This window comes from Pelodiscus sinensis, chromosome 19 (genome assembly GCF_049634645.1).
Source record: "Pelodiscus sinensis isolate JC-2024 chromosome 19, ASM4963464v1, whole genome shotgun sequence".
NCBI classification, from domain to species: Eukaryota; Metazoa; Chordata; order Testudines; family Trionychidae; genus Pelodiscus; species Pelodiscus sinensis.
In genome coordinates this window covers 2,935,191-2,962,535 of record NC_134729.1, presented here as the reverse complement: position 1 = coordinate 2,962,535, position 27,345 = coordinate 2,935,191, and the positions used below count along the sequence as shown (strand labels likewise).

The following is a 27,345-nucleotide window of genomic DNA, read 5'->3' as shown; positions in this document are numbered from 1 at the left end:
CTGCCTGCCAAAGCTGCTGCAAACAGGCTGATGTCCAGGCCAAACGGCATCCCAGACATTATCCCCACCCCGATGCTCAAAATGTATAAACCAAAAAAATCACAGTGACGGAAATAAAATAGTTTTAGGCTCTGTTTATTTGCCTTCTGGTTCTGGAGACAACCAGAAGGACACACCACCTGCCCCCTAACGCCAAAAAAGGCCCAACTCAGCTTGTGTTTTCAAGCTTCTCTCTGCAGCTAGGAAGGCTAGACACTTACTTTCTCCTTAAAGAAACATGAAATTCTCCCATCATCATCTGACTTCAGGAGCAGGGCCTTTAAGAAAATCACCAGCTACCACAAGAGTTGGCAACCAAGTCCACCACAGCGACATCCACCAAGCCCCACACAGACTTTGGTTTGGAGAGGAGCGCCGCGTTCCCCAGACCTGCGTCCCTGTCATCATGGCACCGATGTGAAGGACAGAAATCAATGACCATGCTAAGCCCCACTTCAGACCTCACTGGGGCCACCGAGATTCACGCGTTCACACACGCTTCCCCTCGGAGTCAACATTTCCCCTGCTTGGCTCAGCCCATTGGTACGGCGAGGCTTGAGGCTGCAAGATGTTTGAGTTTTGACAGCCCACAAGACTGAAGAAACCAAATGTTAAGCAAAAAGCATGGGAAGACTGTGGGGGAAGAGGTGCTCACCGCCAGGCCTGCCAACAAGGAGCGGGGGCCAAAGAGGGCAACTGGCCTTGGGCTGGTGAGTCAAGAGGCTCGCGGCAGCAGCAGCCCCTTTAAATTGCCACCTGAGCCCCTGGGAGGCACACTCTGGGCAGTGCTGGAGGGGGAGGCTCGCCTCAGCCCTGCTCCTTCCTCCCAAAGCTCTACCCCTTCCCGTAGTGCAAAGCCACCTCCTCCTACCTTGCCTAGGGGCCAGGCAGGCCTGTTGGCCACCCCCTGCTCACCACTAACTGTGAGGGACAGAGTGAAAATTGCTCTACGACACACGAATTGTTGGACAAGAAGAAAAGGTTAGCGGTCAAGTTTACGGAAGGGGAAAAATGAAGATAAACGCCCTGTTTCCAAAGATCATGAGCACCCTCCTCCCCCCCGACTGAGCAGAGCAGGAGCGGCTCAGCATTTCGAAAAGGCAGGTCGCGAAGCGAGAGCTGTTCAGTCTGCTAATGGACTGGGCTAATTCTCTGCCCCGTTCAGAAAAGTCGGTGGTTACAGCAGTCTGGGAACCTGGGCTGAGTCCCTGGGTCGTCACATAGCCCTCTGCGGCCCAGGTCCCCATTTGTAAACCAGGGAGACCAGCACTGCTCTTAGTAGGGTGCTGTGAAGAGAAATGCATTAAAGACTGTGGGGGTGCGCCAGTGACTGGGAACACAGATTAGTTCGAGACCCCTTCCTTTCCTTCATCCTTTCTCTGTCTTGCTGACGAATGAGTAAGCTCCTTGGGGCGGGACCAACTCAGTGTCAATATAGTGCCCAGCACAATGGAGCTTCACACTTGGCTGGTGCATCCAAATGCTACCATCATAACCGGGGATGTGAAAGAGTAACCGTGTACATGGCTAACTGGTGAGCTTGGGCGTGTCAGTTAATGTTCACGGTTACACGCAGGCTCCCGGTATGTGTGGGGAGCCAGCTTCCCCGGCCCCTCCATGCTGCTGCTTCTGATGGAGGCAGCAATGCAAGGGAGCAGGCAAGAGACACTACGCACAGGGAGCCATCTTAAAATCCAACTCCCTACGTGCACCGGCTCCCAGGGAGCCGACTGCCGCCTCACACGTAACCACTGACATTTTCAGCAGTTACACGGTTACTTAGTTACGTGCATTTTAACATCCCTACTAAAACCAAACACCACCATTGCCTCTGTACCTACGTGGCCCTCACATGTGAAGCCCATGTCCTATGCACGGACCCTTCTCTTCAGGAAAATCCTACGCTCAGACGAGTCACAGGAAACGAAATAAAAGCACTGGGTAGCTTCAGTCAGATGCTGGAGCTGCATCGTTAAAGGACAGAGGCAGAGAAATGGCACATTATCCACGTGAAGCAGCAACAGAGATTTATTTCCCCCCACTGTAACTGACCCATTTCTCTAGCTGAACCTGTCGCCAGCCGATGTGCAAACTTCTGGAAGTAGCCAGGCTTTAATCGAGGCCAAGAAGATCCTGATGGTACTTTTCTGGTTGACCTTTCTCTGGTCCTGTCCCTCCCCCATTTTCTACCCAGATTCAGTACCTCGGTGCCACAATGAGGTAGCCTTCTGTCAAAAAAAGATCAATGTTCACTGGTGAGTAGGGATGGAAAATCCCCTTTAATCTGCTCACTAGTTAAACATTACATTTAACCGGTTCACCATTTCACACAGGCTGTTCCAGCCAAGCCAGGCCTGCCGAGGGCAGAGGTGCTGCTCTGGTCAGGCGAGGCCTGCCACATTGTTCTGCAGTGCAGTGGCCCAGCCAGGCTTAAACAGCCCCCGCCTGCATCGGGTGGGGGGCTACTCTGGCCCGGCTGGCCCACTGGTAAACCAGTAAAGGTAAACACCATCTGGTAAGTGTGATGCTTACCACTTAACCAATGACATCCCTACTGGTGACTGAGATGTAAGAGAAATGAGCCCCAGCTCTTGTCAAGCAGAGATCTTAACCAGAGCTTAACCAGAGATCGCATGAGAGGATAACTGAACAATTTAATACAAATCACCAAGCGTCCCCGCTGTGGGTAGAGAGGCAGTTTTGTGCTTTAGGGGAAGGGTCCTTTTTTGTGCCACTGTAATTTTAAAGTATTCTATGTGACATTAAAAAGCTGGGGGGAGGAGTTGCAAGTCACTCAAAAAAGAAAAATGTTGAGAGGAACCAGTGATCAACGTCACTGGCAGACTTGTGCCTTTGGAGACACCTGGGCTTATTCAGAGGGAGCCTCAGAGCCCTGGAGAATTGCTATATATAAAGTAATGAAATATGCATTGTGTCTATAGCACTGCAGACGTGCTGGGCATTTTGCAGACAAGCCCAGGGGGAAGCCAATACCCCTGCCCTGAAGAGACGATGGCTCAGCCAGGAAACCTAAACTAAACTAAGAACGTTTTTCCCTCGCTTGCTTTGCCATTTAAATAAGATAGGTTCCTTCGGAGCACAAGACAGTAACACACACCAGGCCTGGGAATACTCACCGTCCTAGCAATCTGAGCCACTTGGATTTGCTATAACCACGAGAGGCTCCTGGAATGGCTACAATCCTCTATTTGATCAGGAACATTGATTGCTTCCAATAATATTCCAGCTCACTTACTTCTATTAGCACCATCATTAGACAAAGCTACAGAGAAGGCACGAACCAGCCTTTGTTTCTGGATTTTTTTAATTTTACAAACCCGCCTGCCTGCAATCCCAGACAACTAATTACACTGAGCTGCAGAAGTGTGAAAATGTCTCTTGTTGCCTGCAGGACAAGCCTTAAAGGTTTATGTTGAGTTCCCCACCACTACTATATCATAGAATCACAGAACACTAGAACTGGAAGGGACATTAAAAGATCATCGAGTCCAGTCCTCTGCCCCCACGGCAGGACCAAGCACTGTCTAGATCAGTGTCTCTCAAACTGTGCTCCGCGGAGCCCCTTGGACTCTGCGAGACATCTCCAGGGGCTCCACAAGGTTGACAAACTGGAAACATCGACTGGTACAACACATACAATCAGTGGACCGCTGGGGCTCCGCACAAAGTTTTACACATGTAAAGGGCTCCAGAGCCCAAAAAGTTTGAGAACCGCTGGTCTAGATCATCCCTTATAGACGTCTGTCTAACCTGCTCTTAAATAGCTCCAGTGATGGAGAGTCACTTTATGACATGTAAAATAGGAAGGACAGTGTTACAGCAACTTCCAAACAAGAGCCTCAAAGCATTTTGATGGTTTCCACAGGCTGCTCTCCAAACAGCTTTGGTCCTGGTATAACTAGAACAGTGAGGGTTGTGAATTTTTACCATGACAGTATGGGTGCAATTACATGAGTTACAAAGGTGCCATAGCGGCGAGGAGTCCTGTGGCACCTTATAGACTAACTGAAGTGTAGGAGCATAAGCTTTCATGGGCAAAGACGCATAGACTCACAAACTGCGTCATCAGATGCATAGACTCACAAACTGCGTCATCAGACGCATAGACTCACAAACCGTATTTGCCTTTCCTTTTGGGAAAAGGCTACAATTTTACACCAGTACAGCTGCATCCACAAAAGGGGTGTTGTGCCACTTTGACAGTGTAGTTAAAGCAGTACAACGTGTGTGTGTAGATAAGCCCATGAACATATTTGTTCTAGACTCATAACAGTTGCGGTGACATAATCCAGAGTCTGAGCCAGGCAAGCCACATGCAATATCCTAGCTGGATTCAAGCTTTTGCTGTGTAGACATCATCTTATGTGTGCTACCAAGTCTGTCCCCCAATGCCAAATCATTCTGAATGTGGCCAGGTTTGATACACACATCCAATTTGTTTCAGGATGGGGAGGAACAAAAACAAGTCACACAGGATAAGAAGCACAAAGTCTTACAAGCCAGGTCAGTTTCTGAGGCAGGAGGAGACATCTCCCATAATAAAAAGAGTTCTGTGTCTAAACTCGGCTCAGGAGAAATTAGACTTGCACAGAAAATGATGTCAAAGCAATAGCAAAATTTTAAAACTTCATTTAAAAAAATATCAGAGAGCTGGTCTAATGGGTAGGCTGCCTCTGCCCACACTCAATAATCATCTGAGAGAAATTCAATGGGAGTCGGCAGTGAGTAAGCCTGCAGAGCACAAACCCAGTATGCGCTCCCAATACATAATGAAATCGGGCTTCCTACAGAATAACACATCAGCATGTGCCCTATTGACAAGACGTATACAAGGGAATCCCAGCATTCTGACACCACGCAAGTCTTGGAAATCTGATCAATGCTTCTGTGGCTGCTGCCCACACTCAGGAACGCAAACAAGGCTCAGCAGGAGAACGCCTCACCTTTGCTGACGTATTCAAAAGCCAGAAGTAGGTCAGGTTGTCTTTTCAGCAGGTTCACTAGGGCTTAGACAGCAGGGGAGGGTGCGGGGGTTGTTTCCAAAGAAACTGGACATTCTGAACCAAGACAAGCTTAAGAAGAAGAGATTTTCCCCCTCACCTCAGGCACTCCCAGGAGAAGGCTGAATAGCAACCCCAACATTATTTTGAGAGGTATCTGACAAGGCTCCTTTCCTTCAGATGGGGGGAAGAAATCCTCCTTCGCCAATATTCCAGGGGAGAGTGCACTGAGACACACAGCCATCAGTCTATAACTCAGTCAGGAGTGCGTTAATTTGGGGGAGATTTGCCATTCAAGTCCTGCACCAGGACAGGCTACAGTGGTGCCCTGATGCTGGGCCCAAGAGGTGCCAGCCTGTCACTGAGGCCCTACATCAAGAGCCCACTGGCTCATCCCAGGCTGCGCCTGCCTAGGTCAGGGAAGGTGCTAATGATGGGGGGTACTTAAATTTACACCTTTTAACATCCCATAGATTTACACCAGTGACACGTTCTTCAGGACCTTGGTGAGGTTCCAGCTGCCATGGCCTGGGGTTCTCCTTCTCCTTTTACTTTTTAATATTACTGGACCAGGTGCTAAAGACTGGGAAATCTCAAGATCTATCTAGGAATATATAGACACCACTTCCCCATTCACTGCAGCCCCTGACCACCTTACAAACATCAACAAGCTCAACACCCCCATGAGAACAGTCAGTACCGGGCCACCTTACGCAGATGAGGAAATGAGGCAAAGAGGAGAAGTGATTTGCCCGAGGACACAGAATCACAGAAACGTCCAGCTGAAAGGGACCTGAAGAAGTCATCAAGTCCAGCCCCCCGGCTGAGGCAGGACGAAGTGAATCTAGACGAGCTCTGACAGGCGCTCGTCCAATAATCTGTTCTAAAAACCTCCTACAATGGGGATCCCAGTGCTTATCTACAATGGGGATGGCCAGGTCTACACAAGAGTCAACTAAGGTACGCAACTCCAGCTGCAAGAATAGTGTAGCTGGAGAGGACATACCTTCCCTTGACTTACTGTGGTGTCCCCACTGTGGGAGGTTGGTGAGAGAAACTCTCCTGTCAACTTCCCTTACTCCTCATGACCCCCATGAAGTACTGGGGTTGACGGGGCACCATCAGCATGGATTTAGTGGATCCTTACTGGGGCTAAACTGAACCCCAGAAGATCAATCGCCAGAGCATCGATCTCCAGATAAACAGACAAGGCCTTAAGAGTTATCAAGTTTTTCCCTAATATCCAACTTAAATCTCCCTTGCTGCAGATGAATCCTAGTATGTCTTGTCCTACCTTCAGTGGACGCTGAAAATAAACTTATCACCGGCCTCTTTATAATGGCCCTTAACATGTGCAAAGACTTATCTGATCCTCTGCTCAGACTTCTTTGCTCAAGATTAAATACACCCAGATTTTAACCTTTCCTCAATGGCTAGGTTTTCTAACCCTTTTACAATTTTTATTGCTCTCTTCTGGACTCTCTCCAATTTGACCCATCTTTCCTAAAAGTCACCATCCTGAGGCATCTCTGTGGCAGAGGTGGGAATTGGATCTAGACTTCCTGATTCCCTGGCTAGGGCTAAACAAATAAAACCCATCCATCCCGAGAGCCAGAAGTCTAAGTCTAATGAACACACACACCTCAGATTACAAGCAGAGACTTTTTTTTTTTTTTTTTTTTTAAGACCACCATCAGAATAAAGTCTTGGTGGGTTTTTCTTGTTTTTTTTAAAGTTTCCTAACCAAGATAATGTTGGAGCACTGAAACTGCAGGAGTTTTCTCTTCTGCAGCTCTCTTGGCTTAGACAATGTCAGTATTACACTAGTCAGTATTAATAACCATTGGCTGTATCTACACTGGGCCACTTATTCCGGAAAAGCGGCTGCTTTTCTGGAATAACTTGAAAGCTGTCTACACTGGCCGCTTGCTTTTCCAGAAAAGCAATAACGATCTAATGTAAAATTGTCATTGTTTTTCCGGAAAAACTATGCTGCTCCCGTTCAGGCAAAAGTCCTTTTCCGGAAAAACTGTTCCGGAAAAGGGCCAGTGTAGACAGCCCAGTAGTCTTTTCCGCAAAAAAGCCCTGATCGCGAAAATGACAATCGGGGTTTTTTTGCGGAAAAGCGCGTCTACATTGGCACGGACACTTTACTGGAAAAGTGCTTTTCCGGAAAAGTATCCTGCCAATGTAGATGCGCTTTTTCCAGAAATACTTATAACGGAAAACTGTAGACACAGTGTAGACACAGCCATTGGGTTTATTATGACGTGCCTAAGGACTAATCTAGAATAGGGTCCCACTTTATCATGTTGTGTGTGTCTGGAGCCCTGTGCACGTTATGACCCTGTAGAAAGAAAGAATTCTTCTCTTATAATTGGTTCTTAAAGCGTGAGAGAGGAGTGGGCCACACACCTGTTCCCAGAGAAACAGAATTCAAAATCAAGCCAGGTCACTGAGAACACACTTTAAGCATTCTTTACCAAAGCTGCTGCTCCCAGATTCTAATAGCTCCCTGTAGACAAAATGTCATATTTTAATACAGGTTGCACCTCTATAAACAGGGACTTTCTGGTCCAGCAGCATCTGTGGTCTGGTAGGACCATGGTTGTTCCATGATCAGAGTGTCCTGGCACGCTGAGGAGGGGGGTGGAGCCCAGCACGCTGCCAGGGGGTGGGGGTAGGGGAGCAGTGGCCCAGCTGGGCAGCACAGGGAGCCAGAAAGCTGTTGTGTTGCCCGGGGAGAGGGGACAGAGGAGCAGGAGTGCAAGGCGGGTGGAAAGGCCAGTAGTTTGGAGCCAGGAAGCCCAATGGGACGACAGGGCAAGGATGGGGCCGGCAACAAGGGGGCCAGAAATGACCTCCCCTGGTCCGGCAAAATCCTTCATCCACGACCAGTCAGTTCCCGAGGGCGCTGGACGAGAGATGTCCAACCTGTACTGATGTAAGAATATAAGTATATTGATGGTAGTAAATCCAGCCACCCTTGCTTCTTGTTAGCATCACAAATTAAGTTGCGCTTTTTGTCAACTTTGCAATTTTTTGTTGTTGTTTCTGTAAAATTGTTTGGTGCGAGTCAGGGATGTAAAAGGCTAACCGGTTACTTGAGAAGCATTCCAGTAGGGCTAGTGCTTATCAGGTAACCAGTTTTACAACCAACAACGGCAGGCTTGAGCAGCCCTGGCTGAGCCTAGCTTGCTGCGGGGGCAACAGGCAGGGCCACTCCTGCGTCGGCAAGAGGGACTCCACCTGCATGAGGTCGGCAGGCAGGGGCCATCGGCCGCAACCCGGAGGGACTCCAGCTTGGGCCCCTGCCCCACAGCATGCTGGGCCCCAGCCCTACGGCACATCAGGCCCTGGTCATGACCACGTGGGAGCAGTCCAGCACCAGTCAGATCCTGGGGGCAGCCCAGCAGCGTCCCAGCCCCAGCTGTGCAGGGCATGAGGTGGGTCTCCAGCCCTGGCAGGCCCCAACTCCTGCCGGTCGGACTCAGCCCGGGCAGGCCAGCAGGACACTCTCCTGCCAGCCATGTTGGAGCGGCAAAGGCTGGACAGTTAACTGGGAGCCCCAGAGGCCAGGACTCACGGGGGCAGTCCCCACACAGGGGTCTGGAGCAGGCAGGCTAACGGAGCCCCTGATTGTGGTGGGAGCCACTCTAGCCCCACCCTAGTGGCCCCCCGCCCTCTCAATCGCAGTGGTAGTACTGCATTTAACCCTTTAACCAATTAATTGGGATTTACATTCCTAATAAACACGGCACACTGCCTTGTCCCCTGAAAAAGATTATGGGTGCTTCTTATAAACAGAACACCCTCATTTTCCCTAACACACTTGGGTCAGATCACTTTAAAGTAGTGCTTTAGTTCATTTCACTAGGGCTATAATGTTTGGGCTGAAATTGCTGGAGAATGGTTACACCAAACAGCAACTTTTCACGGGAAACTAAAAGTTCATGAAGTCACTTGTATTTCTCTTCGATTTTGTAATCTTAAATTATGCTTAACTCTAAATTCTAATCTAACCTGCACCACTTTGTCCCTTTAAAGGCCATGAGTTGTGGAGGGAAAATGCCTATTCTACCCCCTGCTCTATGGTAGAAAACTGTTAAACTGCTATCTACCAAGGACACATTAATCATGCTTCCAGCACAACACCTCACAGAGGCTGTATATAATTGATGTAATTTCCCCCACAGAAACACAGCAGGAAATTGCCAGTTAGGGATTTGCTACAGATGGCATTGTTTGTCCCCATAGCTGAGCTTTCATTTCACTTACTGCACATGAAGTTCCTTCAAGTCAAAGTTTCAACAGCAGCCTCTAGTTTGGGGGTCCCAACTCCAGACACTCTCAGGCTGGCTCTCCGAAGTGCTGCGCACCCCCAAACTCCAGCTGATGGTAGCGGGAGATTTTTCAGCAATTCTGGAAAAAAAATTAGACCCACTGCCCTGAAACTGGGCTCCTGGAATCAGACGCCACTTTGGCACATCTGGTTATAACATTTCTGGTTGCAGGCACCTCTTTCAGGCTGGCAACACTTCAGCTCGGTGGAGGGCATCAGCCTGTCAGCGAGAAGCTGGACTCTTGGGTTCTAGCCCCAGGCTCACTGGGCCAAGACAATTCCCTTCTCCAGATTATCCACTGTAAAACAGGGATCCCGCTCCCCTACTACAGTGGGGCTGGGAGGATGAATGCTGCAAAAGCCCTTTTTAAGTCCTTCAATGAAAGACTCCCCGACATTTTTTTTAAATCACTACTCCATTATTCCCCTCCCTCCCCCCAAGCCACTGGCTGCTCTGAATCATGCTGGCTCCCCATGTCCAAGTTTCAGTGCTTTCAAAACTGCTTTGCCCACCAAGACCCAAACCAGGTTCAACATCTGCAGGGCTCAGAGCACGACCTGCCGCCCTGCCCAGAACAGGAACTCCCTCTGAGCAGCAATACGCTTGAGGAGCTGCCTAAAATCAAGGAGCTTTCTAAGGCTTTGGCTGCATGGGAATGTTCGACCTGTTATCCAGACATAACCTCCCACCATGCCCCCCAGGTGGACACATGAAGTTTAAGTTTATCCTTTGGTCTGACCCAGTGTTGCTGTTCTTATGAAAAAAACTATGAGCATGAAAATCAGCAGAATCTGGAAACCTTGGGCATGGGCCACACACGGAACCTCCGTGGTCTGCAGGCTTCCCACCACTGTTTTACATCCATAGCAAATGTTGCACAACTGGAGTAGACGGGTGAAGTGATTGCCCAAAGTTCCCCTACAAATCATTGACAGAGGCAAGACTTACAAGTCAGGTGTCCAAGCTCCCGTTCGCCGTGCTGCACTGTGCTGAACAACACTGCAGCTTAAAGACACGAAACAGACAGAAGCAAGACAAACTCAACTGCTCTCCCAAACAAGCTGTGGAGTGCAAAACTCATATGCTGAGCAGCCAGTGAGCACCCCCCGCCCCCCCCCCCCCGAGATCTGAAAGCACAGCAAGGAGACAATCTGCAAAACAGGAGGGCCTGGGAACTCGGGAGCGAGCAGAAAGAAAGCCCGGGATGCTGAGCAATAGTGACAGGCCAGGATTTAGGAAAGGGAAGTCATGCTGTCCCCAAGACAAGGCTATCATGAGGTTTGCATTATCAGCTTTGTGAATGGGCACGCATGTTGCTCTGCCTTTTCGCAGGACCTGGGTTTAATAAAGTAACTGTGATGACAGATGCAAAAAGCTAATTTGAGGCTACTTTTCTTCTCCACTGCTCCAGGAGCCTGGCTATTATCTGTCTTGACTCTTATTAAATCCCCAGAGATCTCAATTCTGCAGCAGCACTAGTTAGTCTAAATTTAGCAAGGTAATGGAAATAGTTGGAAGGCATGCAATTCATTTTAATATCTGCACCTTTATGTTGCCAGGCAGCTAATTTCTGAGTGATTTTAAAGCAGTCATCCAGAGCGAGAAAAATAATCAGGATTCGCGCTAGATTATCAATTGATACAGATGCTAATGAGCCTAATTACGATACTCACTTCAAGAGTCTACAATGGCCAAGTCTTTGGGAAAAAAAGCTTCTGTGCCAAAGGGTGTAGGGAAAATGACGGGGCTCAGGGCATTTAATAACCTTGTGTTAAATTACGGAGGAAGACGGAATCAGCAGCTACTGTACCAGTTTTTTCACGCGACAGACACAGCAAAGGTACACAAATAATCATCAGGGTTATTTGGGTTCCTTATGGACACTGGTATTTTGGTCCTGGGAAGACACGTGGCAGGTTGCTCATAGAAAGCAGCAACTGGGTTAGCGTGCCTAATTCCAATGGAACTCTTGCTACACCAAAGTTACAGGCAAAACAGTTCTCTTCTCTTTCATCGCATGCAATATATCGACACCCAAAGCAGACGGTTCTCAACCCGTGCAATATATCGACACCCAAAGCAGACAGATCTCAACCCGTGCAATATATCGACACCCAAAGCAGACAGATCTCAACCCGTGCAATATATCGACACCCAAAGCAGACAGATCTCAAATTGTGGGTTGTTTTTCCCTTTTAATGGGGCTGCCAGAAATAAGAGCTCCTAATACCAAGTCTAACTGCCAGAATAGGACACTGTGGGTACGTCTAGACTACATGGCTCCGTCGATGGAGCCATATAGATTTGTTTATTCGGCAGAGGGAAATGAAGCCGCGATTTAAATAATCGCGGCTTCATTTAAATTTAAATGGCTGCCCTGCTCTGCCGATCAGCTGTTTGCCGGCAGATCGGGGCAGTCTGGACGCTCCCCTGTCGACATGAAAGCCCTTTATCGAACTCCCTGGTAAACCTCATCCTACGAGGCATAACGGGGAGTCAATAAAGGGCTTTCAGGTCGGCGCGGGAGCGTCCAGACTAGCGCGCTGAGCCGACAAACAGCTGTTTGTCGGCTCAGCGCAGCAGCCATTTACATTTAAATGGAGCCGCGATTATTTAAATCACAGCTTCATTTCCCTCTGCCGATCAGCCTAATCTACATGGCTCCATCGACAAAGCCAAGTAGTTTAGACACACCCTGAGTATCAAGACTCCTGCTCCTTTTCCCAGCTCTGCCCCTTGGCACTTTGGCCAAGTCCCTTCTCTAGAGGCTTCAGACTCCCTGCCTGTGAAATAAGGTTGCTGCTTCCCTGCCTTCCAGGCTTGCTAGACATTCATTGTCCCTAAGAGATCTGAGATCCGCTGAGATAAAGGGCGGTTACTACTGGAGATATTTCAGAACAGGTTTGACAAACACGTGCTAGGGTGGTCTAGGTCAGTGTTTCTCAACCAGTGGGATGAGGACTGGTACTCGAGAGAAGTCTGGGGGATACGTCAACACAACTGAAATTTGGAGAAAACTGAATTTTTGTTTTAAGTTTTACTGCGCTTTATTATTTTTGTACTTTTTACACACAAAAATTTCATCGCCCTCCTGGCTATGATTAAGTTGTTTAAACAAATGTGTTGCAATGGTAGGGGAAAAAAATTGTGTCTGAAAACTATAGGTACTGGGGGCACTTCTAATTTTTTTAAAGGGGTACTTCATAAAAAAAAAAAAAGGTTGAGAAACACTGGTCTAGGTAACCTTGGTACTGTCCCAAGGCAGGAACTGGGCTAGACCCTATTTGAGATCCCTCCCAGCCCTGCATTTCTAGGATTAGAAACTAGCATTATGCAGAGTGGAAACTGCTTTAAGGCAAATGTAACTATTTGTCTCTTTATGCATTATGCTTGAAGAGCAACCGTTAAACTGCTTAGCGACAGGTGGAAAGTGTGATCTAAAATCCCTACTCCCTCTACAGACCCTAACACTAGCACATCAGAGGCCTGCTGCTCCCATTTCATTCCCAATAAAACGCAACCTTCAGAACACCACACCCAACTTTCCACGTCACAGATGTACTTCTTAATTTTTATGTTTAAAAAGGCTTGGGCCAAGGCAAAGGTTAAACACAGCTGGCATTTGGGTGAAGTGACAGAGCTTACTTCCACTTGCAAATCCACTTCTGAGATAGTGCAAGCAAGCAGAGAAGTCTGAATGCCTTGTCTTTTTATTAGCTTTGGGCTCTAAAAGACAGGTTCCCTGTAGCCACTGGGAAGCTTTGTCTTGATTACAACAGGCACCAGATCAGACCCATGCGGATTAAAACTTCGGAGAGTAAAAATAAACCCTTCTTTCTTAGAACCATTTTTAGCTCAAGAATTTAGCTCACCCAGAAAATAATGATCTGCCTAGCTATGGAACTCTAACATGGATCAAGTCTTTCATCAATAGCTATGATCATACCAAAAAAAGAGCATGTGGAATAACTGGGTTAGCAGCATGACAGAATGGATTTAAAATAAATAGAAAAGTGAGTGTGAGTGTGAGTGTGAGTGTGAGTGTGAGAGAGACCCCCTTTGTTCAAGAACTCCTCCTTAATGGGAAGAGCTAGGCCCAACAAATTTGGTATGCAGCTTCCTCTTGTCCTAACTTAAAGCTAGGTCAGGCGAGGTTGTGCCAGGAGAACTGGAAACCCCAAGGAAAAGGACTGTTTTCCACAACTTGCAAAGGGAGGAGCTGCTGTTCAGAGGGCTGTGATATTTGAGTACCCACAGTGGGCAGCCGTACCACCAAGGGAGGGGCCAGCAGGGTTGGGGCTCCGCCATCTTGCCGGCTAGTAGCCCCCTGCCCCAAACCCTTTCCCCCTCTCCCAGCCCTTGGCTATAGTGCTGGAGGTGGGTGAGAGAAAAGAGCCTCAGGCAGCCAGGGGTGGAGGGATGGGGAGGAGAAAAGGCCTGTGCGGGATGGGACCTCATGCCTTGAGCCCCTCCTCACCTCCCAACCCTCACTTTCAATCCCCCCCCACATCCAGTCCTACACCCCCCACACTGCCAGCCCCTGCCCCGAAGGACCCAGGTAATGCTGGAAACAAGTACAAATTACAATATTAAGATCTACTGTGTTAATTAGTATTTTCCACTCTTCTTCCTGGACTAATATAAAATATTGAATACAGCCCCCAAATCTAATGACAGCAACTTCCCCTATTGACCGACTACATTCAGAATCAGCCCGGCCATCCATTAGTACTGAGGCATGGCTGTTCTCTGCAAACATGCCCAGACTTCTATTCAAAACAAAAAACACTAGGCCAAGATTTACAAGAGATGTGTTATTTTGGGAAATAGCGAAAGTGATGGAAAGGGAAAGAGAACGGGTGTGAAAATCCACAAGTGCTGGGGCCGAAGGGAAAATGGCATCAGGAGAATATGAAAGTACAAAGGGGGAGGAACACCTTTGTGCCTATGAATTACCTACCTGGGAACTCTTCTTTCTCGGTCTTTCGGCTACAAATGTGAATGTTTTCTAGCAAGCTTTCAGTAAACACTGCAGAATGCGCAACTCGACGCTCATGCGAGAACATAAGCCTATCAAATCGTGTGCAGAACTTTGTGGTAAGAGCTTTTCTGTGCTTTTAAACCAGTTGAACAGATCTCATGTGCTTAAAACTGGGAGGAATATAAGACCGAAAGGATGAAGCTCAAAAAAGGAAATTTCACATCACAGATGCTCAATAGGTGACACTGCTGGCTTGGCGTTAATGGAATAACCAGTGTCTTATAAAAAGAAATTCTTATCATTGCATTCAACTACAGATCACTAGCAGAAACTGTCCGTGTCAAACAGAAGTAAGAATAATTACTAAGCAGGAAACTCCTGCATCAGAAATCTGATCACACAGCTGAGTGGTTACAGCACTGTACTGAAACTCATGAGATCTGGCTTCAAATCATGGCTGTGCCACAAATTTCTGTGTGAATATAGGCGCCTCATTTAATCTTTCCTGGCCTCAGCTTCCCTTATGTAGCACGAGGCAAACAAATCCTCCTCTCAACCTTTGCCCTCTTAGAGTGTAAACTCTTTGGGGCAGGGACTCTCTCACTGCATGCATTAATAGCACCTAGACTAATGGCACCCCAATCTCTAGGCACCTCTAGGCACCAGTAGAAATAAATACTTCTAAGCTGAGACAAGAAATGCAGCTCAACATCTGCATGTGTGGAAAAGACCGGAGATATATGATGCTGGCAATACTTGTTTTATATTTATTATTAGAGATTATTTTTGGTATTCAAATACCAAACTGCACCACCAGATCGGGCTTCCTGCTAAGATTTACCATGAAAATAGCAGCTCACTAAAAGCCAGTCATATGAAGGGGATATTCAAAAGAATGAGAGGTAGTTCTAGAAACTCTTCTTTGACTTTTTTTTTTAATCCTTGTGTTCAGTAAATATCCAGTCATGATTCTATGGAAACTCCTGCACACTGCTAATAGTTCCAGGTGACATTTAAAATTGTATGTTGCAATGGCTGGCCATTTGCAAATTGAAACTTACAAGAAATCTTGATCTCTGAAACCTTCGGCACACAATGCAGTCAGTTTAATTTCTGTTAGTCCCTTTTGCATTATGAATAGCAATGAGAATTGACAAGGACCACAAACTCAGAAGCTGTTTGTTGACACTTTGAAGATCATAATCTTATCACATTTTACTTTGCTGCTAGATGAAACAGAATACAGCAAGGAGAATGGGGGGAGGGAGGGAGAGAAAGGCAGAGCCAAAAACAGAAGAGCTGGTTTACAGAGTTACTGTACCAATATAGCTAAATCAGTACAGAAACTATGGGTAGAGAAAGGGAGACAAATCTGATGCATGCAGAAGTTTCACTGGTTGAAGACTTGAATTTAACCAGCGCAAGAGGCTGTGTAAACACAGATTTGGGTATGAATGGCTTATTTTGGTTTAGCTTTGGGCAAGGTTTTTTTCACAGTGAAGACTGAGCCTTGATCACTTAGGAACAACATTAATTAAACCAAATAAGATGTTCTTACACTGAATTAGGAACATCCCCACAGCCTTCTACACTGGTTTAAATACCAACCTAGGAAATCAGTTCAGTTATCTCATGTCAATGAGCCCTTAGTTAAACTGACAACAAAATCCCTTATTTTAGTTTATTTTAAGCCCCCTTCCTAACTGACTTGAGTCAAACAGCAAAAAGCCTGGATTAAAGTAAAATGAGTGTTCAGCCCTTTGCATTCACTTCATTTAACAGGTGTAAAATCATGTTAAAACTTGTGCAATATTCACGTGTAAACATGGCCAGAGTATAAATACGAGCAAGAAGGAAGAAGCCAAAACAAGAGGAATCCTGATGTTGAAAAAAAATGTAGAGTTTCTTAAAATGCATATTGAACCCTTCAAAGTTTATGATTAAATAATGAGAACAAGACCATTAAACACTTCATGAGTGCACGCACACACAAGCAAGCACATAATTAGTGTGTGTGTGTGTGTAATTGCATACAGTATCTATGCACACACTATCCCCAAAATTCTCTATCCATGTCAAACTGACCCCCAAAACTGTTGTATGAAAACATCCTAGATTCTCCCCCTGCAAGGAGGTGCAGATATGTGGTGCCCAAAAGACTTTTGGTCTGTAATTCTCAAATGACTTTTCTGTGACTTGTGAGCCCTAGGCCAATCATATTAAGAGAGCCAAAAATATTGGGAAGAGGAACGGAGTTTTAAGACGCTAGATGAAACCCTGACTCTACTGAAACCTATGACAAAGCTGCCATGAGACTGGCCAGGATTTCACCAATTACACTTGTAAAATAGTATAAACACAAACTTCAGAGCTGAACGTTCGCTCCCAGGCCGCATTCCACTCCACAGACAGATTTTTTTTTAAATGGTTGAATTAGAAACCTCCCCCTGAAAAGAGGGTCTTATAATGGAAGTGATGACACAACCTTAAATATAGCAGCACAAATGGCATCGCTATTATAAGGGGAACTAAAAGCATCTGCATGCAGACAAGGGTGTTTGGATATCATGGAGAGAAGCCAAAGTCGGTGGGGAACGTGACTATCAGTGGGGGCTCAAGACAGAGAGAGACAGTCTCTGACCCATCGTCCCTTTGCTTTGCCAGCAGGCCCAGCCCCCCACCAAACACGCCTGCTTTTCTCACAAACTTCTCCACGCACCTTTCCATCCTGCCCCTTACTGCCTGAAAAGATCCACAGGCCTGCTGCCCTCGACTCTTTCCAATCCTTCCTTAAGACACACGGCCGCTGCAGCACCTCAGCACACCTCTCCATGGTCGCATGTTTCACAAGACTGTCCCACTGGGAACCCCAACCCTCCTTCACTCCCGTCGAAGCAGCTGCTGTCCCATGGAGCTGGCTGGACTCAGGTCTCTACCCCCAGCGGTGTCACAGCACTGCTCAGGTTTGGCCCGCCCTTCCCACCCTCATGGAGAGCAACCAGACCAAATCTGAGTAGGAGGCATCGCCACAGGGCGCACAGGGCCACCGTGTCACTCATTCACATTTCGCCTGGCCCCCTCCTCCCATTGGGGAGCAGTACTGTGACACTAACTGCCAGGTTGCCATCACTGGAGCAGGGAGCCACGCCCAGCCAGCCGCAAAGGGCAGGAGCCACAGGACTCACTGCAGAGAGAGCATGGGATAGGTTCACTCCGCAGCTCCCCCTCCCCAGGAGCTCCCCTCACAGGATTCCCTACGTCCCTCTTTAGCCACTGTCACATTGGGAAGTAAGCCCTGAGGACATCAGCCAACTCGTGGTGGCCAGACTGGAGTGCAACCAGCAGACGTTTATTTAATTTATACTGAATCTTCTGCAATATTGCTGCTCCTTCCAACACCTCCTTCCCTCCAAGTCATGCTGACCAGCAGCAGAACTGCAGAGCCTGGCCGGTCTCCTTCCCAAGGAGAAATTAGTCACACGGGGTCTGGATAGCGTAACTTGCTTTATTTACACCAGATACTAGAGATGTGGAAGGTTAACTGGCAATCATCACCCTTAACGGGAGAAGCTTACTGACCCCAGTTAACCAGCGGAGGCTGGAGCAGGTCCCCACCCAACATGGACAGGGAGCTGCTCCAGCCTCCTGGGGCCCGCCATGGACAGGGGCTGCTCTGGCCAGGCTGGATCAGACCCACCATGGACAGGGGCTACTCCGGACAGTCAGATCAGCCTGTCTATGGCGGGGGAGGGTGTGCTCCAGCCCAGCTGAGCTGGAGCAGCTCTGCCCCCCTTTAATCGGTTAATCCAGGGGTTCTCAAACTTATGATACCACAACCCCCATCTCAGTTGCTTGTGACCCCCTCTAAGTTGCTCACGACCCCCCCAGCGGGGGTCGGGACCCACAGTTTGAGAAACGCTGGGTAAAGACATTACGTTTAACCAGGGTATGTCGTTACATCCCTACTACATACCCAAACACACTCTTCTCCAGTCTGTCTGTCTGTAGTCAAACAGAGCAAGACATGCAAAGATGTACCAGTGTAACTGAAGGGATGCTATCACGCCGCTTTGAGCTAAACCACTGTGGCATTTTGGCACTGCATCGGCTTAAATCTAGTATAAGCAGTTCCGCTCATCGCCTCAGCGATGGGTACCAGGGCCTGGTGACGACCCCTGCAGCACTTCTAACCCCCCCTGGAGCTGTCCCATTGCTGTCCATGATTTAGCCCTCTGGCTAAGTCACACCTGCTCTGGACACCTTCTGGGGGTAACAAATGTCCAAATAAAAGTTCACCCGAAAGGTGGTTCTGTCCTGCTGGGCCCCTCTTCGGCCTGTCCCTTCAGGGTGCCTTCCAGTCTCTCTCTCTCTGCTTCTGGGATAGAGTCCTGACTTCCCAGGATTGGAGTCACTGCAGGACCTCCCCCAGGAGTCCAGATTGCTTCCTGGAGCTACTCCTGCAACAGTCTTCTCAGTCCTTTTGTTGGGCCCAGGGGCTTTCAGTCTGTCACCCAGCCCTAGTCTGCTCTGCCCCACTGGCCAAGATGCATTTACTTACGGCACAAGTGGGCTGACTGAATAGAGCTGGCTAGCCCAGGGCCACTGGCCCTTAAAGGGACAGGCCACACTGGATATATCTACACTGGAAAGAAGTAGGGATGTGAACGAGTAACTAGTTACATGATAACCCTACTAGGTGATGCTTACTGATAACCAATTAACCAGTGCCTGGAAGCAACCCCAGGCCCCCACACCATGGGATAGGGCCGGCGAGCTCCAGGGTTAGAAGTGGCAGCCCCTAGGGGCTGCCCTAGCCAGGCTGGAGTGGTCGCCCATCTGTTGGATCCTGCTTAATCAGTTAACCGATTAAACAGGATTTCACATACCTAGAAGGAAGAGCCACAGCACGGCCTTGTTCCACTGCAAGGATTTCCGGTGTCTGGGCAGGGCACCAAGAGCGGGATCGCAGAGCTGGGCTGGTATCTTTAAATCACATCCCCCTTTCTAACCTTTGCTCACTGGGCCAGAGTCAAGAATGTCTTCCTGGGACTACGGACAGAGACGTCCTCAAAGATTCAGCCCACGAGCACAACATGCATCTGATGCTCAGCCAGGTGGTCAATCAGTAAGGGCAAAATAGGAGCGGATATTCCCATGGGATAGCATGGACATAATGGTGGGCACGGCAGGGGACAGACTGAGGGACCTAGGATTCTAGCCATTCATTCCAAACTTCAGACCTCAATGAGAAGCGAGTGAACGAAACTTACTAAGACCCCAGATGGGAGGACAGCAGTTTACTGAACTATTGGCCAGCGATACTAAATAGCTCTGCATTTTGTCCGTCTTCATGAAGCAAACCGAATGGAAAAATGCAACCGGAATAGCAACACCTGCTGATGAGGGGACACGCAGCCGATAGGGGTAAGCACCTTACACTACTCACCTCTATGGTGCTTGTTCAGATTCAGCCCCAAGTCTCAGCTGGGGAGCAGAAGGGAATGGGGTACAGCCCTTTTCACCTCTAAGCAACCAAATCCAAGGAGCAGAAGGTTTTCCTTTCTAACAGCCAGTTGATGGCCTGCATGAAAGGAGCTGGAGGATTTCAAAGCAGCTCCTAGAGGGACAGACATCCCCACCGCCACAGCTAGCAGTCCCAGACAAGCCAGAAGCCAGGAGACTCACCCCCATACTCCTACTGTCCCCCTACATTTGGAGTCCTGTTTATTGGTGGGTGATGCTGCCACTCAAACATACGTGGGCTGTGCCAGTTTGGTGGCTAGAGTAATTCAGTCTCCAGAGCTGTCAACCTACCACCTTTCATCAGCATCTAAATTCTCTTCCATTAAAAGTGAGAGAGAAAAAAAAAACAGTTAAAAGCTGCCAGAACTTTAGATCCAGATGGAATCCACCCTTGCATTCCAAAGGAGGCAATGAAAGAGACAGAGAAATCTTCAGCAAATACATTTAACAGCTCTTTGAAAATACAGGAGGCACAGATGGAGTGCTGAGACGTGGAGAGAACATCTGTATTTAACAAAGGATTTAGGCAAATAGGCTGCAAACTACCAAATTGCTAGCTTTGCTCTGAAGGAAGGTACTGGGGACATGCATAGCTATGACTTAATTAAGGATTGCCAACATGAATTTAAGAGGAGAGGCAGGGAGGTTGTGCCATTCATACTTGCTAGAAAGTAGGCAGAAAAAGAAGAATGGATTTGGGGGAGTGGATAAAGCAGTGAGGGGTCTTAGCTATACTACATGGTTAGAGAAAGCAGGCCTGGATTCTCAAAGGGAGACTGAAAATCTAGGCTAAATTCCCAGCCGTGAAGGCAACAGGTGCAACAAGACCACTTCAGCTGGCGTCGGAGACAAGGAGAATTGAACCAAGGCCAGCGACTGGTGGAATCTCTGTACACGGAGAACGGTTAAAGGAGCATGAAGGCTGGAAGGCCTATAAGTAGCTCAGCCAGCTGTGTTTTGAGTCGCAGACACGCACGTGTGCTCGTCTGTTTCATTTCTGGCAACTGGGCAGGGGGCTGAAACACACCAACGCTGCTCCCCAGAGCGAGGGAAGGAAAGGATTCCAACGTGCATCAGTCGCATATGGAACCTTCGCCGAAGAACAGAGCCGGCGGGAAAAAGCTTCACTCTCCCAAGCATGGGAGTCAATTTGCCCCCTCGTTTACCAGGTGCTGCTCCCATTCTAGGAATGCCAGAGTCAGTCTCCCCAGCACAATTAGCTAGGAAATATGTCCCCGCTGGTGGCTGCTCCTTGGATTCCAAGCAAAGATCCTAAAGATCTCGCTCCTCCAAAAAACTAAGAATGCTGGAAGCTTGCTTTGGAGGAATGAAGGAACTCTCTAGGCCATGCACCTTCTGCTGCTCTTGTTTCCCACCAGGTTCATGCAAAGCCTTGTAACCAGCCACGCTGAGAAGAATGCAGGACTATTGGAGAGCCCACAGGGGAAGACACTGCTCCGGCCCTCGATACAGTTGAATCACCCTGTCTCCCAAGATGATCATGACACTGGACCCCTCCTTGAGAGGCAGGCAACGGAAAGGTGAATCACGGAAGAGCAACACCAAGCGATCCAAGAATACCAGGATACAGGATGAGGGGGAGAGGATGGGTTTGCAAGCTGCTACCCCAGACCAGACAGCCTCACAGAGCTGACAGCTACATGAAGGGTGCAGGAGGGATCCCACTCCCGTGCAACATCCATGGAAAGAGTAGCATTTTCTCCTGCCCCCCCTTATATCCCTGAGGAGTTAGGGAGCAGCCCGCTAAAAGGATTGCTCTGCATTCAGGCCTTGTATGTTAATGAGAAAAGCAGTAACATTTACATACACGTGCCTCCTTTCAAACACTGAGACTGTCTCCACTTAAAACACAGCCACCATAATGCTTCAGTGTAGGCCAGTGCTTCTCAACCCGCAACCCAATCAGCCTATGACTGTGGTTCTCAACTGGTGGCCCATGGTGACTTTTTTGGTGGTCCACAGGAACGTTGTCCAAGGTCACATGGTGTGACTACCATAGAGAAATTTTGGGCCAGCATGACTGGGAGATACCCAAATCTATCAGAACCCAAATCTGTCAGCACACACCGTTTCAAAAAGGAGGTGGTCCACGAAAATTTTTTGACTGGCCTGGTGGTCCATGGACTGAAACGAGTTGAGAACCACTGGCTTATGAAATAGGCCTATGCAGCCTATGAAATATCCTCAGGGCCATACAGGTAGTGTATATGTTACATGGATTAGGAATGTAAAATCCCGTTTAACTGGTTAACCAGTTAAATGTAATGTTTGTCCAGTTAACCAATTAAATGGAGGGTTGGTCAGGGAGGCTGCTCCAGTTAATCAGAACCTGTAAGCCTTTACCAGTTAACCGAATAATCATTCACATCCCTTATGTGGATGATGCTCGTGTAACACACAGAGAGCTGCATATGAGGCCCACAATGACAGGCTGAGAACCGTTAGTGTAGAAACTCATTACAGTAATGGGAGGGATTCTCCTATCTCAGTAGTTAATCCATGTTCCCAAGAGGCAGTAATTAGATCAGTGACACTAAAGTTTAGGTCAGCATAGCTGTGTCTCTCAGAGACGTGGATTTTTCACATCCCTGAGACTTAGCTTTGCCAATGTAAGTTTTCAGTATAGACCAGCTCTTGGATCAGACATTAAGCTAAGCATAAATATCTACAGAAATGAGAGTGCACTACAGAAGGCCCTGAGGTCAGTAAGGTGGTTTTCATGCTGGTCTAATGAAAGGATCACTGCACACAGACCCCCAATGAAATGCAGCCACCTCAGAGACCAAACACAGCACCCATTTAACAGCACATGGCAGTGGTACAAGACAGTTTAGGCCACAAAGTGAACGAGAAAGAAGTGAACGAGAATTCCTACACTGGAACCTGGTCAAGACGCAGAGTTGAATGCGCCCCATTCAGAGGGCAGGGAGAGTTCCACTGCAGTTTTGAAGGCCACAAGCAGTTGTGCCTAAGCATTTCAGAAGTGAGTAACAATGATTTTAGAGACCTTAATTTCTGGGAACTCAACTTGAAATGCCTTAAATGGCACTGGTTATTGGAAAATCCTGAGCACCTATTCCATGGAAGCCAGGACCCTTTGACGTGTCTGTTTAAAGCAGGACATCCAAAAATATTAATCACGTTTGAAAATCTTGATGGGAGTTTTAATTTCATAACCCCCACAGCAGCTCCCCAGCGCCAAGCAGGGGCACTGGTGGAGGTCCAATCCATGAGGAAAATTCTATCACCAGCTCTACTGGCTGCATGTTCCTGTGGGTTCTCCCACTCGCTGGCCAGGCCCTAGTTCACTTGCTAGCCACAAGGAGATCCCAACACAAGGTGTTCTCGCTGCAGTTAGGAGCCTGTGTGAACCACAGGTACGCATATGGTAAGACAGGCATCTCCTGACACAGGAGGAGAGGAGGCAGCCTCTTGACTGGAGCTTCCCCAGGGCACAGAAGGTGTAATAAATCCATAGGTCTGACACAGAGACCAAAGTGCAGGCCCGAACACCACTCAAATAGAAAAGAAGCTGTTAAGGATTGTATGCACAAGTTTATGTTTCACGCTCAGCTCTAAAGCAATGAGGCTAGAAATCAAGTCAACCTCCATGCTGTGAAGAGACTGCAATCCTATGGCAATAATCCAGCCATGATATAATAAGAGCTTGACCCGCTATTCCAGTAGCCAGCATGGCCTCGCCCAGGACACTCACCGGAACTCAAACTAGGGAACTCTTTGGACAGGCCAAGGCGACTGATCTCCTACAGAAAGATTCTTTTGCACGGTTGGAAATTGCCATGAGAGCCACATATCACCATAGAGATTGGCTCAGCCGTCTGGGCTTCAGATCCCCAAGTTTGATCTTGGTCACCCTATTTCAAAACAGGTATGGAAGATGTTCAGAGAGAGGCATCAAAAACAACCAGATGCCTGGGAAGACTTCCACGGAAGACTGGGACTGTTCAAGAGAGGACAGAAGAGGATGAGACGGATGTTCATAAAATAACTCATGATGCAGAGGCTCCTATCTACCCTTTCCTAACACAAGATCACAGGGACACATCCAACTAAACAAAGGCAAGGAATTTCAAACTGATCAAATAAAAGTATTTATTGAACACATCATTAACCTGCAAAACTCTCTGCCAAAAGATATTTTCATTGCAGGATTCAAAGGAGGACTGGATATGAATAGCGAAAACAGCAATAGCTACATTAACATTGTATTAAGCAAATACCGTAAGGGATAAAAACCTGCCACAGGGTACAAGACCATGGCTGACAGCAGTTTGGATGAAACTTTCCTTTTTGAGCACTTTATTCCATAACTAACAGGCTTCTTGAAACTTTCCCTGAAGCATCAAGAGCTGGTCAGACAGAGGTCTGGCCTGCTCTTCAGCCTTATGGCAAACAAACCATGTGCCAGGAACATTGTGTTTGTGTTTTTCAGAGCAGCTCTTAAAAGCAAAGACCATGTGCTATAAGGATACTGAAGGCCCCATCATGCTTTTCATAGGAGCAGAGTGTTTGCTCCCATCTCAAAGCCCAGAATTCCTCTCCCCATATCCCCAACTGCTGCTGTCCAGTCCAGAGGTGGCTTGTGCCTTTTGTAAGTGCTGTGTGCAGGTAGCTTGTGACTAACAAACTGCGATACCTTACAGAGAGCACTTTTCAGCAGTAGATCTCACAACACCTGACAATCTCTCTGAGATGCAAGAGGCCGCACACACACCCATTACCACAAACTTCAGGCCTTTAAGATCCCAACTGGACACGTCCTTTGACCTCTGACTGCCAGAGACATTGGTCACAGAATACAGCTGGCAAACTGGCGCATGCAGGTGACCAGTTACGCGCTGACACCACATGAAACTGTTCAAGCCTCCTGCTGGCTCCTAGCTCCTGCAGAAGTTGCAGGTGGCCAGAGAAGCGGGAGACTCAACCGTCAGGCACCTGCCTGGGATGCTCACAACCAAGGGGGAACCTCAGGAAGCTGGCAGATGAGAAAACCCCTCCACGCTCCCCCCTCGCTCTGCCACAAGCACCGCAAACACCAGCCAACGCGCGCCCCCCCCCCCCCAACAAACCTAGGCACACACACGAAAGCAGCAGGCCCAACCGAGGCAACGGGGCCAGACGAAAGGAAAAGGGCTCCGCTCCTGACCAAGCACCTGTGGTCTCCCCAGCCCCTGGGCCATAAAACCCAAGTGTCATTCCTCACCCCTTGGGGCCCCCCCTTCTCCAGCCCTGGGGGGGGGGAACAAGGCCCCTGGACTCCCACCCAACTTCGGGGGCCGCTCAGGACCCTCCCCCAACCAGGGACCGCTCAGCCCCCTCCCCCCAACCTGGGACCAGCCCCCTCCCCCCAACCAGGGACCGCTCAGCCCCCTCCCCCCAACCTGGGACCGCTCAGCCCCCTCCCCCCAACCTGGGACCGCTCAGCCCCCTCCCCAGCATTGGGGGGGCACAACCCCCCCCCCGCCGCGGCAGAAAGTGGGGGGAGGGGAAGAGCCTCACTTACCTGGGGCCTGTCCCCCCTCCCTCTCTGCGCTCCGCTGACGCCCCCCCGCGGGGGAGGGGGGCTCTTCTGGGGCGGACGAGTGCCGGAGGGGGGCGGGGGCGGGGGAGGCCGCGGGGGGGGGAGTGAGGGGACCGAGCCGGGCGGGGTCTGAAGGGGGCCGGCGCCGAGGGGGGGCCGAGCCGGGCGGGGTGCTGAGGGGGGGCGGTGCCGCGGGGGGGGCCGAGCCGGGCGGGGGGGGGCCGGGGGCGGGCGGAGAAAAGAAAAGAAGGAAAAAAACCGAAAAGGAGGAAAAGAAAAAAAAGAAAGAAAAAAAAAAAGGAAAGAAGCTGCTGGCCCCTCCCCCAGCCGGCGTGCGCGCTGCGTCACCGCTACGCGCGGCCTACGTCACCGCGCCGCGCCCCAGGGCCCAGCCCGCCTGGCCGGGCCGCGTTGCCAGGGGCAACCGAGAGACGCGCCCGCCGCGGGCCCAGGCGGCCCCGCGCCACCTTAAGGGGCGGGGTCAGGGCCCCGGCCCGCGAGCGCCCGCACTGCCCATGTGCGGAGAAGCCCCGCCCCCGAGGTGGGCCCCGCCCACAGGCTCTGTCAACACCCCCCACGTTCCACCCTGCATGCTCCGGCCCCTCCCACTGTTCCACCCCCCCCCCCGCATAGCCCCGCCCCGTCCTACCTCCAGAGCCCAGCCCCCCTTCCACCTCCAGTGCCCCGCCCCCACTGTCCAGCCCCCCCCTCCACCTCCAGTGCCCCCACTCCCCCACCCATCCCCCCCGTTCCACCTCCAGTGCCCCCCCCACTGCCCAACCCCCCCGTTCCACCTCCAGTGCCCCACCCCCCTGCCCAGTCCCCCGTTCCACCTCCAGTGCCCCCCCACTGCCCAGCCCCCCCGTTCCACCTCCAGAGCCCCCACCCCCCCGCCCAGCCCCCCTTCCACCTCCAGTGCCCCGCCCCCACTGCCCAGCCCCCCTTCCACCTTCAGAGTCCCCACCCCCCCACCCAGCCCCCCCTTCCACCTCCAGTGCCCCATCCCCCGTTCCACCTCCAGTGCCCCCCCACTGCCCAACCCCCCCGTTCCACCTCCAGTGCCCCACCCCCCCGACCAGCCCCCCGTTCCACCTCCAGTGCCCCCATCCCCCCGCCCCACTGTTCCATCTCCAGTGCCTCCACCGCCCAGCCCCCCATTCCACATAAAGTGCCCCACGCCCACTCCCAGCCCCCTAACTGTTACACTCCCCAATGTGAGACCCAAATACTCCCCCAACCCTCGCTACTCCAACGCTCTACCTTCCCCCTTGTTCCACACCTCCTGCTGGACCAGCTCCCATCGCCTCTCCCCCTCCACACACACACCAGAAACAGAATTATTTTGTACCAGAATTTTAAAAAAGTCATTTTGGTCAAAAAGTGATTTTTTTTGGTCAGAAATCTGTTTTGATGGAAAAAATTAAACGAGCTCTCCCAAGGCCCTGCCCTGCCCTCAGGCTGGCTGCGTAAAAGCTGGTTGATTTTCTTTCTCCAGCAAAATTTGCTAGAATCTGCCTTAAATCTCCCATCCTGCTGGGCCCAGCAGAAGCAGCCTGAGGCCTAGGCCTGGTCTGTTCTGAAAAGTGAGGTTGGCGTAAGATACAGTATGGGGGGGAGTGTCATAGCTCCACGGCAGGCACGAGGGATGTGAGAGACTAATCGACTATCTGACAGTCGACATGCCAGGCGACTAGTCGCTTACCCCCCTTGCTGTCTCTAGCAGAAAGAGCAGCAGCGCCTGGGTTCCACGCGGCGTTTCAAAGTGGCCGCGCCACATGGAGCCCGAGGTCAGCAGGGGATTCTGGGTCCCCCGCTGGCCCCGTGCTCCCCACAGCAAGGGCTGTTGATACACTCCAAAGGCTGAGGCTTATCGAC

At 49.7% G+C, this 27,345-nt stretch overlaps 1 protein-coding gene across 12 annotated transcripts in view; it reads right to left on the bottom strand.

Annotated features, from left to right (window-relative positions):
• R3HDM2 (R3H domain containing 2) overlaps nt 1–25,600 on the bottom strand; it is a 112,097-nt gene extending 86,497 nt beyond the window's left edge. For 9 of the 12 annotated variants that reach the window (XM_075901793.1, XM_075901799.1, XM_075901798.1 and 6 more), the window contains exons 1-2: nt 25,453–25,587; nt 9,339–9,482 (exon numbers count right to left, since the gene is read on the bottom strand). The gene's annotated coding sequence lies outside the window, so the exon portion shown is untranslated. Of the gene's footprint in view, nt 1–9,338; nt 9,483–10,351; nt 10,367–25,452 lie in introns of those variants that run through there. The other 3 variants (XM_075901795.1, XM_075901807.1, XM_075901796.1) reach the window with 3 other exon arrangements.
• Between the last annotated feature and the right edge of the window lie 1,745 nt (nt 25,601–27,345).